Source organism: Mustelus asterias, chromosome 30, assembly GCF_964213995.1.
Source record: "Mustelus asterias chromosome 30, sMusAst1.hap1.1, whole genome shotgun sequence".
In the NCBI taxonomy this organism is placed as follows: Eukaryota; Metazoa; Chordata; class Chondrichthyes; order Carcharhiniformes; family Triakidae; genus Mustelus; species Mustelus asterias.
This window is the reverse complement of record NC_135830.1, coordinates 15,327,457-15,336,507: the sequence shown is the minus strand read 5'-3', so window position 1 is coordinate 15,336,507 and position 9,051 is coordinate 15,327,457. Positions and strand designations below refer to the sequence as shown.

Genomic DNA, 9,051 nt, shown 5'->3' with positions numbered 1-9,051 from the left:
AGCTTGAGCCACAACTCAGCAAATCTGCCTCTCTGCAATGTTCAACTACGCTGTGTTGCTGCAGGTTCCGATGGTGAGACTGAGAGCCCATGTCACTGAATTCAGGAAGATAACCGTTACTTTCAATCTGATTCTGCGACTTATCCTGAACATCAAAATTCAAAATCGTTCTTCTGGCAAATATCTAAGGGAGCAATGATTTCTGCCCATTCGTTAATGCATCATTTTCATCTTTCTTCGAATAATCTCAGTCAATTGTACTCAGTAATGAAATCAAACTACCGCGGATGAGAAAACAGACAATGCTGTAAAATCTCACAATGTCTGACAGCGCCTGTAAGGAGTGAAAAGAGCGGACGTTTCGAGTCCAGATGAAACTTTTTCAAAGGTCATTGTACAATTGTTTCACTATTTACTTTCAGTGCATTATTTAACACTTATGTCTTCATAAAGTTGGGGTCTGATGTTGCAGTTGTATAGAACGTTGATTCGGCCGCATTTGGAATACTGCGCCCAGTTCTGGTCGCCACACTACCAGTAGGGCGTGGACGCTGTAGAGAGAGTGCAGAGGAGGTTTACCAGGATGTTGCCTGGTATGGAAGGGCTTAGTTATGAGGAGAGATTGGGTAAACTGGGGTTGTTCTCACTGGAAAGACGGAGGATGAGGGGTGACTTAATAGAGGTGTATAAAATTATGAAAGGCATAGATATGGTGAACGGTGGGAAGCTTTTTCCCAGATCAGTGGTGACGTTCACGAGGGGTCATAGGTTCAAGGTGAGGGGGGGGGGGGCGGGTGGAGTTTTAACACGGATATCAGAAGGGCGCATTTTACACAGAGGGTGGTGGGGGCCTGGAATGCCCTGCCGGGCAAGGTGGTGGAGGCGGACACACTGGGAACGTTTAAGACTTATCGAGATAGCCACATGAACGGAGTGGGAATGGAGGGATACAAAAGAATGGTCTAGTTTGCACCAGGGAGCGGCGCGGGCTTGGAGGGCCGAAGGGCCTGTTCCTGTGCTGTATTGTTCTTTGTTCTTTATTATGAATTGAATATCTCAGAAATTGAACATTACTGAATTGCAAACATAACTGCCCAACAGAACGAAGCGAATCACAGGGTAATACAGATCGTAATTTTGAGGTTGAATATCGTCAGCTTTTAAACAAAGTCAACTACATTTAAATGGAGAAAAATCAAGAATTACCTGTTCGTGACACTTGAGCCTTTTTTATTATGGGCGTGAAACATTCAGGCGCATAACTTCCAGACCTTTACCGGAATGTCCAGTCGATCCGCACAAAGTCTCGATTCCCTCATCTGTCTGAGTGGCTTTTCCTCTTTCTCAGTGATGAAAAACGATTTAAAAATAGATATTCTGTGAAATGTGCGCCATTTCCTCGAGTTCACTTACAGCATCACTTGTATCTGTCTTTTGGAGCACACACTACTGTTAGATATTACAGATGGTGATTAACCATATTAGTCTGCATCTATCAACTCATTTAATTTTGTTGTAGACTGAACGAGATGCGAATATGTGCTCGGCGTCAAAATCGAACATTCCTCTCAGTGCGCCAAAAAGAAATGTGCTTCTTATTTCACAGAAAGCATTTGAGGGTGATGTCAGAGCAATGATAACATGCCTTTGACATCGAAATTCGGATAATGTTGAGCAACAAACTGTAATCAAGCTATTTATCTTTACCCGACATGAGAAAGCTTAATGAACATTTCTGTTCGGTTTCGGGCCGGGGGCTTTGCGCGTGTTCGGCGAACGCGGTAACCACTCCACTACAGAAACAGCTCGAAACACGCTGGAGCAAATCTGCCTGTCTGCAATGTTCAACTACGCTGTCTTGCTGCAGGTTCCAATGGTTCGACTGAGAGCCCATATCACTGAATTCAGGAAGATAACCGTTACTTTCAATCTGATTGTTCGACTTAACCCGAACATCAAAACTTAAAAGCGTTCGTCTCGCAAATATCTAAGGGAGGAATGACTTCTACCCATTCATTATTTCATCATTCGCATCTTCCTTTTGAACAATCTCAATCAATTGTACTCAGTAAAGAAGCAAATTACTGCGGATGCTGGAATCGGAAACGAAAAGCGAAACTTCTGGTAAGTCTCACAAGGATTGGCAGTATCTATAAGGAGTGAAAAGAGCTGACGTTTCGAGTCCAGATGACATTTTGTCAAAGCTCATTGTGCAATTGTACTCAGTATTTGTTTCAATATTTAGTATCAATGCATTATTTCACACATATGTCTTCATCATGAATTGAATATCTCTGGAATTGAACATCACTGAATTGCAAACATAACTGACCAACAAAATGAATCGAGTCACCGGGTAATACAGATCACAATTTTAGGATTGAACATAGTCAGCCTTTTGAAAAAGTCAACTCGATGGAAATGGAAGAGATTTAAGAATTATCTGATAGTGACCCTGGAGCCCTTTTTATCATGGGCGTGAAACATTCAGGCGCATAAATTCCGGCCCTTGACAGGAAAGTCCAGTAGATCCCCCCCCCCCTCCACCGCCCCCCCGCCCCCCACCCCCCCCCCCCTCCGAGTCTCGATTCCCTCATCTGTCTGATTGGCGTTTCCTGTTTCTTCATGATGAAAAACGATTTTTAAAAATATTCTCCTGTGAAATGTGCGCCATTTCCTCTCGTTCACTTACAGTATGACTTGTATCTGTCTTTTTGAGCACACACTACGATCAGATATTTCAGATGGTGATTAACCATATTAGACTGCACCTATAAACCCATCAAATTCTGTTGTAGACTGAACGAGCTGCGAATATGTGCTCGGTGTCAAAATTGAACATTCCTCTCAGTGCGTCAAAAAGAATGTGCTTCTTATTTCACAGAAAGCATTTGAGGGTGATTTCAGAGCAATGAGAACATGCCTTTCACATCGAGGCTCGGATGATGTTGAGCAACGAACTGAAATCAAGCAATTTTCCCTCACCCGACATGGGAAAGCTTCATGAATGATTCTGTCTCGATTCGAGCCGGGGACATTTCGCGTGTTCGGCGAACGTGATAACCACTACACTACAGAAACAGCTCGAAGTATGCTAGAGCAAATCGGCCAATCTGCAATGTTCAACTACGCTGTGTTGCTGCAGGTTCCGATGGTGCGACTGAGAGCCCATGTCACTGAATTCAGGAAGATCATCGTTGCTTTCAATCTGATTGTACGACTGATCCCGAACATCAAAATTCAAAATCGTTCGTCGCGCAAATATCTAACGGTGCAATGATTTCTGCCCATTCATTAATGCATTATTTTCATCTTTCTTCGAATAATCTCAATCAATTGTACTCAGTAATAAAAGCAAATTACTGCGGATGAGAAAAGAGAAAATGCTGCAAAATCTCACAATGTCTGACAGCACCTGTAAGGAGTGAAAAGGGCGGACGTTTCGAGTCCAGATGACACTTTAGCAAAGCTCATTGTACAGTTGTACTCAGTATTTGTTTCAATATTTAGTATCAATGCGTTATTTAACATATATGTCTTCATTCTGAATTGAATATCTCTGAAATTGAACATCACTGAATTGCAAACATAACTGAGCAACAGAAGGAAGCGACTAACTGGGTAAGGCAGATCGCAATTTTGACATTGATCATCGTCTGCTGTTAAACAAAATCAACTCCATTTCAATGGTAGAGATTGAAAAGGCATCTGTTAGTTGCATTTGAGCCTGGTTAAAATGGGCGTGAAACATTCAGGCACATAAATTTTGGCCATCTTTAGGAAAGTCCAATAGATCCGCACTGAGTCTCGATTTCCTCATCTGACTGAGTGCTGTTTCCTATTTCTTTCTTATGAAGAACGATTTCAAAAAAAATGTTGTCGGAAATGTGCGCCATTTCCTCTCATTCGCTGACACAATCACTTGTGTCTCTCTTTTTGAGCACACACTGCAATTAGACATGATTCAGATGGTGATTAACTATATTAGTCTGCACATATAAACCCATGAAAGTCATTTGTGGGCTGAAAGAGATGCTAATATGTGCACGCTGTCTAAATCGAAAATTTCCTGTCAGTGCGTCAAAACAATCAGCATTTCTTATTTTACAGAAAATATTTGAGGCCGAGCTCAGAGCAAAGATAAGATGGCTGTAACATCCAGATTTGGATGGTGTTCAGCAACGATCTGAAATCACACAGATTTCCCTCACCCTGCATGGGAAAACTGATGAATGTTCTGCCCGGTTCTGAAGCGGTGATCTTTCACGTGTTGGGCCAATGTGATAACTACACTACAGAAACAAGAGAATGCGCCACGCCGCCAATTGGCCTGACTGCAATGTTGAACTACATTGTGTTGCTGCAGGTTGTCATGGTCACATTGAGGGTCCATGTCACTTAATAGAAGAACAAATCCGTTACTTTCAACCTGATATCTCAACTTATCTTAAACTTCAGAATTAAAAAGCGTTCGTCTGGCAAATGGCTCAGGCAGCAATGGTTTCGGTTCATTCATTAATACATCATTCTCATCTTCCGTCAAATAATTTCAAACAGTTATATGAAATATTTGTAGTTATTCAACATTTAATTTCAATACGTTTATTTAACACAGATGGCCTCATTCTGAATTGAATATCTCTGAAATATACAACATTTTCTTGGAAACATGTCTGACCAACAAAAGAAATAGAGTCACTGGGTAATACCCATGCCATGATGTTTATTTGAGATTGACCACATTCATTCTTTAAAGAAAATAAAATGTACTTGAATCCTCTTTATTCTGTGTGTGAAGTATTCTGGCGCCTAAATCTCGTCCATCTATCGGAAGTCCAGGAGGTCCGCACTGAATCTCGATTTCCACATTTGTCTGAGTGGCTTTAATTATTTCTTTACTGTGAAGAGCAATTTTACAAAGGTGCTTCTGTGAAATGTGCCCATTTCCTCCAGTTCAGTTACAATTTCAATTGTGTCTGTCTTTATGAGCACACAATACAATTCGATATATTTCAGATGGTGATTAACTAGGTCAGTCTGCACCTCTAATCCCATTAAATTAATTTGTGGACTGCACGAGTTGCGAATATGTGTATACACAATGGAGTTCTTTATTCCCTGCTTCCTCAAAGAGAGCATTTCTGACTTTCCGAAATGCTTTTGAGGCCGAGATCAAAGCCAATATAACATGACCGTGACATCGGATTCGCATGAGGTTGAGCTATGAACTTACATCATGCAGACTTCGCTCTTACTTAATGACAACGATCCAACAGTGTTTCTGCCTGGTTTCGAACCGGGGACTTTTCGCGTGTGAGGCGAATGTGAGAACAACTACACTTCAGGAACAGCTGACAATGCCCACGTGCAGTTTCACTTGTACCTGTCTTTTAGAGCACAGACTACCATTAGACATGTTTCAGATGGTGATTAACTCTGTTAGTCTGCACCTATTAACCCGTTACATTCTGTTGTAGACTGAACGAAAAGCTAATGTGCGCATGCTGTCAAAATAGAAACATTTATTTCCTGTCAGTGCGCCAAAATATTCAGCATTTAGTTTACAGGAAGCATTTGAGGCCGACGTCAAGCAAAGATAATATGAATCGAGATTCGGATAATATTCAGCAACAAACTGAAATCATTCAGATTTCTCTCACCCGACATGAAAAATCTTAATGTATTCTTCTGCCCGGTTTCGGACCCGGGTCCTTTACAAGCACTACAGTACAGAAACAAATGATAGCATATCGCACTCAATCGACCTGACTACAATGCTCAACTCCACTGTGTTGCTGCAGGTTCGCATGGTTAGATTGAGAACCCATGCCACTTCATACAAGAACACACTCGTTACTTTCAACCTGATGTATCAACTTATCTTGTAATTCCAAATTAAAAAAGCGTTCCTCCAGCAAATGCCTAAGGGAACTCAATGAGTTAAAGCTCAATTGTTTCAGTTCAGAGTTCAGAAGATGTTGAGTAATATCCGGCCCCAGTGGTGATTGGTTCATTCCTTTCCAGCAGGAGACACCCAATCAGCTCACATCTCCTTTATCCGACATTTCACCCAATCAGCTCCGAGTGTCTTCAGTCTCCAATTCATGACGTCAGAGGGAGGAGCAGGAACCATTTGAATCTGTTCTCAGAACAATGAGCTGAACAGAACAACATAAGAGAATAGGGAAGAGGTGTTGCAATGGACCATTTGCTCCTTCATTAGGGCCTGTTCCGCCATTCAGTAAAATCATTGTTGATCGCCCTCACAGTAAGAAGTCTCGCAACACTAGGTTAAAGTCCAATCAGTTTACTTGGTCGCACGAGCTTTCGAGAGACTGCTCCTTCATCAGGTGAGTGGAGAGTTGGGTTTAGAAACAGGGCATAGAAAGACACAGACTCAATTGCAAGATAATGGTTGGAATGCGTGTCTTAACAGCGAATCAAGTCTTTACAGGTACAGACAATGCGAGTGGAGAGCGGGGACAATGACAGGTTAAAGCAGTGTGAATTGTCTCAAGCCAAGCCAGTTAGTAGGATTTTGCAAGCCCAGGCCAAATGGTGAGGGTGACAAGTCGTGTGACATGAACCCAAGGTCCCGGTTGAGGCCGTTCTCGTGTATGGAAATTGGTTATCAGTTTCTGCTCAGCGATTCTGCGTTGTCGTGCGTCTTGAAGGCCGCCTTGAAGAACGCTTACCCGAAGATCGGTGGTTGAATGCACTTGACTGCTTAAGCGTGCCCCGACAGGAAGGGAATACTCTTGCCGGGTGATTGTCGAGCGGTTGCCATTCTTCTGTTGTCGTAGCGTCTGCATAGTCTCGGCGATGTACCATGCTTCGGGACATCCTTTCCTGCAGCGTATGAGGGAGACAACGTTGGCCGAGTTGCATGTGTATGTATCGTCTACCTGGTGGATTCTGATCTCACGTGTGATGATGGCATCCGTGTCGATGATCCAACACATCTTACAGAGGTTGCCCTGGCAGGGTTGTGTGGTGTCGTGGTCGCTGTTCTCTTGAAGGCCGGGGAGTTTTCTGCGAACAATGGTCTGTTTGAGGTTGCGCTGTTTTTTGAAGGCAAGTCGTGGGGGCGTGGAGATGGCCTTTGCGTGATATTCGTCTTCATCGATTGTACGCTGAAGGCTCCGAAGAAGATGTCATAGCTTCTCCACTCCGAAGATGTCTTGGCTTCTGCACTCTGGGGACGGACTGGAGGAGGAAGGGCACTCTGAGGGCTGTGTCCCGTACTTGTCTTCTGAGGAGGTCGGTGCGCTTTTTTGCTGTGGCGTGTCGGAACTGTCGATCGATGAGTCAAGCGCAATATCCTGTTCTCACAAGGGCGTCTGTCAAAAACGACACCGCTCAGACTCCTCCGTTCAACCCGAGCTGTTGGACTCTGGCAGCGGTGGGATTCGAACCCACGCCTCGAGAGAGACTGGAGCCTAAATCCAGCGCCTTAGACCGCTCGGCCACGCTACCACACGGGCAGTCTTGATAATCATGTCGTTTCATTGCATTAATACTGAAATATATCAAAATCTGTGGAGTTGGGATGGGCCCTGACGAAATCGTAGCCGAATCAGATGATCCTGAAATGCGCAGCAAACAAAAATCATCTCCAGTCAGAAACACAATGAGCTGCAGTGAAGGGCCGGCTCCATTTAAACTGTCCTTAACCTCGTTTAGCTCCCAGAAAGGACAATATGGCTTCCTGTTGAATTTGCTCAGGGTCTTCACTTGAGAAAGGACAGGACACAAGGCGAGACTGGGATTTGTGCGTTCTGCCTGGAAATAACTGATATTTGTTCTCACGCATTGGAGGAGAGCAATAAATCTTCATTTCCTGACCTGCAATCAAAACAGCAGTGAAAGTTTCAAACTCTAACCAGCAGACCAACAGATTACAGCGCGTTTTACAATTTGCTTTGCCCACGATCCTTTTGTTATTTTAGTTTCCACGCCAGACCACTTGCACCAGAAACTTCTCCTGCAAAATGGCACCTTCCGTTTCAACACCAGAGAAGTGTTCAGCCAATTACAGGAATAATTCCACGACAGTTATCGCGTCCGCCTCCCACGGCGTGAAACTGGTAGAATTTGTTTTCCAAATCATTTTCACTGCAGACTGAGGGAAAAGTTATATTATTCATATATTTGCAAATTTTAACGAGTCTGATGGGTTTCCCCTGCATTTTCTAGTTGTGAAGTCACGGGTCACTCCTTGAAAAGGGCAGAAGGTAAGGTTCGGCACAGAAAACGAGGGAGGATGTATTATTTGACACAAGGAATGATAGACAAGGCAACATTGAGCTGGTGATGGCGGAACTCGGGTGTTCCAATGGTGCAAAGTCAACGTCTTCACGGCCATGGTCTCGATGGCAGGTGACAAATGTGGAAATAAGTTGAGTATTTTTTTAAATGAGAAACCCGTCGATTGTGTGACGGAAGAGGAGGAAGAGAATGGCTAAAATGACGATGATCCGCTGATTGGGGAAGTCACTGTCAGCTTCCCTGCTGGTCGTGTGGTTTGGATTCGGCACGTTCATCACTGTGGACTGGATTCAATCCCCAGCCAGAGGGTAACTCGTTTGTATTGCTGTGTGAACTGACACCATGAAAAGGAATTCCGCATTGAATGAAACCAGATCTGGCAGCGTCCGTGGAGAGAGAAACAAAGTTAATCTTCCAGCTGGATCTTTCATCAAAGCTGGAAAAGTCGGAAATGTAACAGATGGAAAACAACTGCTTGGCTGTGATTCCAAAATATTGTGAGGGGCTTGAGGGGCGAAATGTTCTATCCAAAATCTCAATCATATTCTAACCCATTGCCGGTATTATTCTGAGCAATAGTTACCTTCGACTGTTAGCGGAGCCGCATGGTCTTAATTACTAAATTTAAGTTTCAATATCTGAATTGCTGTGGATTCAAATCCCACCACTGCCGAAAAGTGCAGCTCGTTTGTCTTTTCAGCGAATGGCATTCTGTAAGAACGAAAAAGGAGGAATGAAAGGTGCAGCGTGACCTTCTAGAACAGAAGGTTCTCGACAGCAACT

At 43.5% G+C, this 9,051-nt stretch overlaps 1 non-coding gene across 1 annotated transcript; it reads right to left on the bottom strand.

Moving 5' to 3' along the window:
- Nucleotides 1–7,394: 7,394 nt before the first annotated feature.
- Nucleotides 7,395–7,476, bottom strand: trnal-uag (transfer RNA leucine (anticodon UAG)). The gene has a single exon. It is a non-coding gene; the product is annotated as a tRNA-Leu (tRNA).
- Between the last annotated feature and the right edge of the window lie 1,575 nt (nt 7,477–9,051).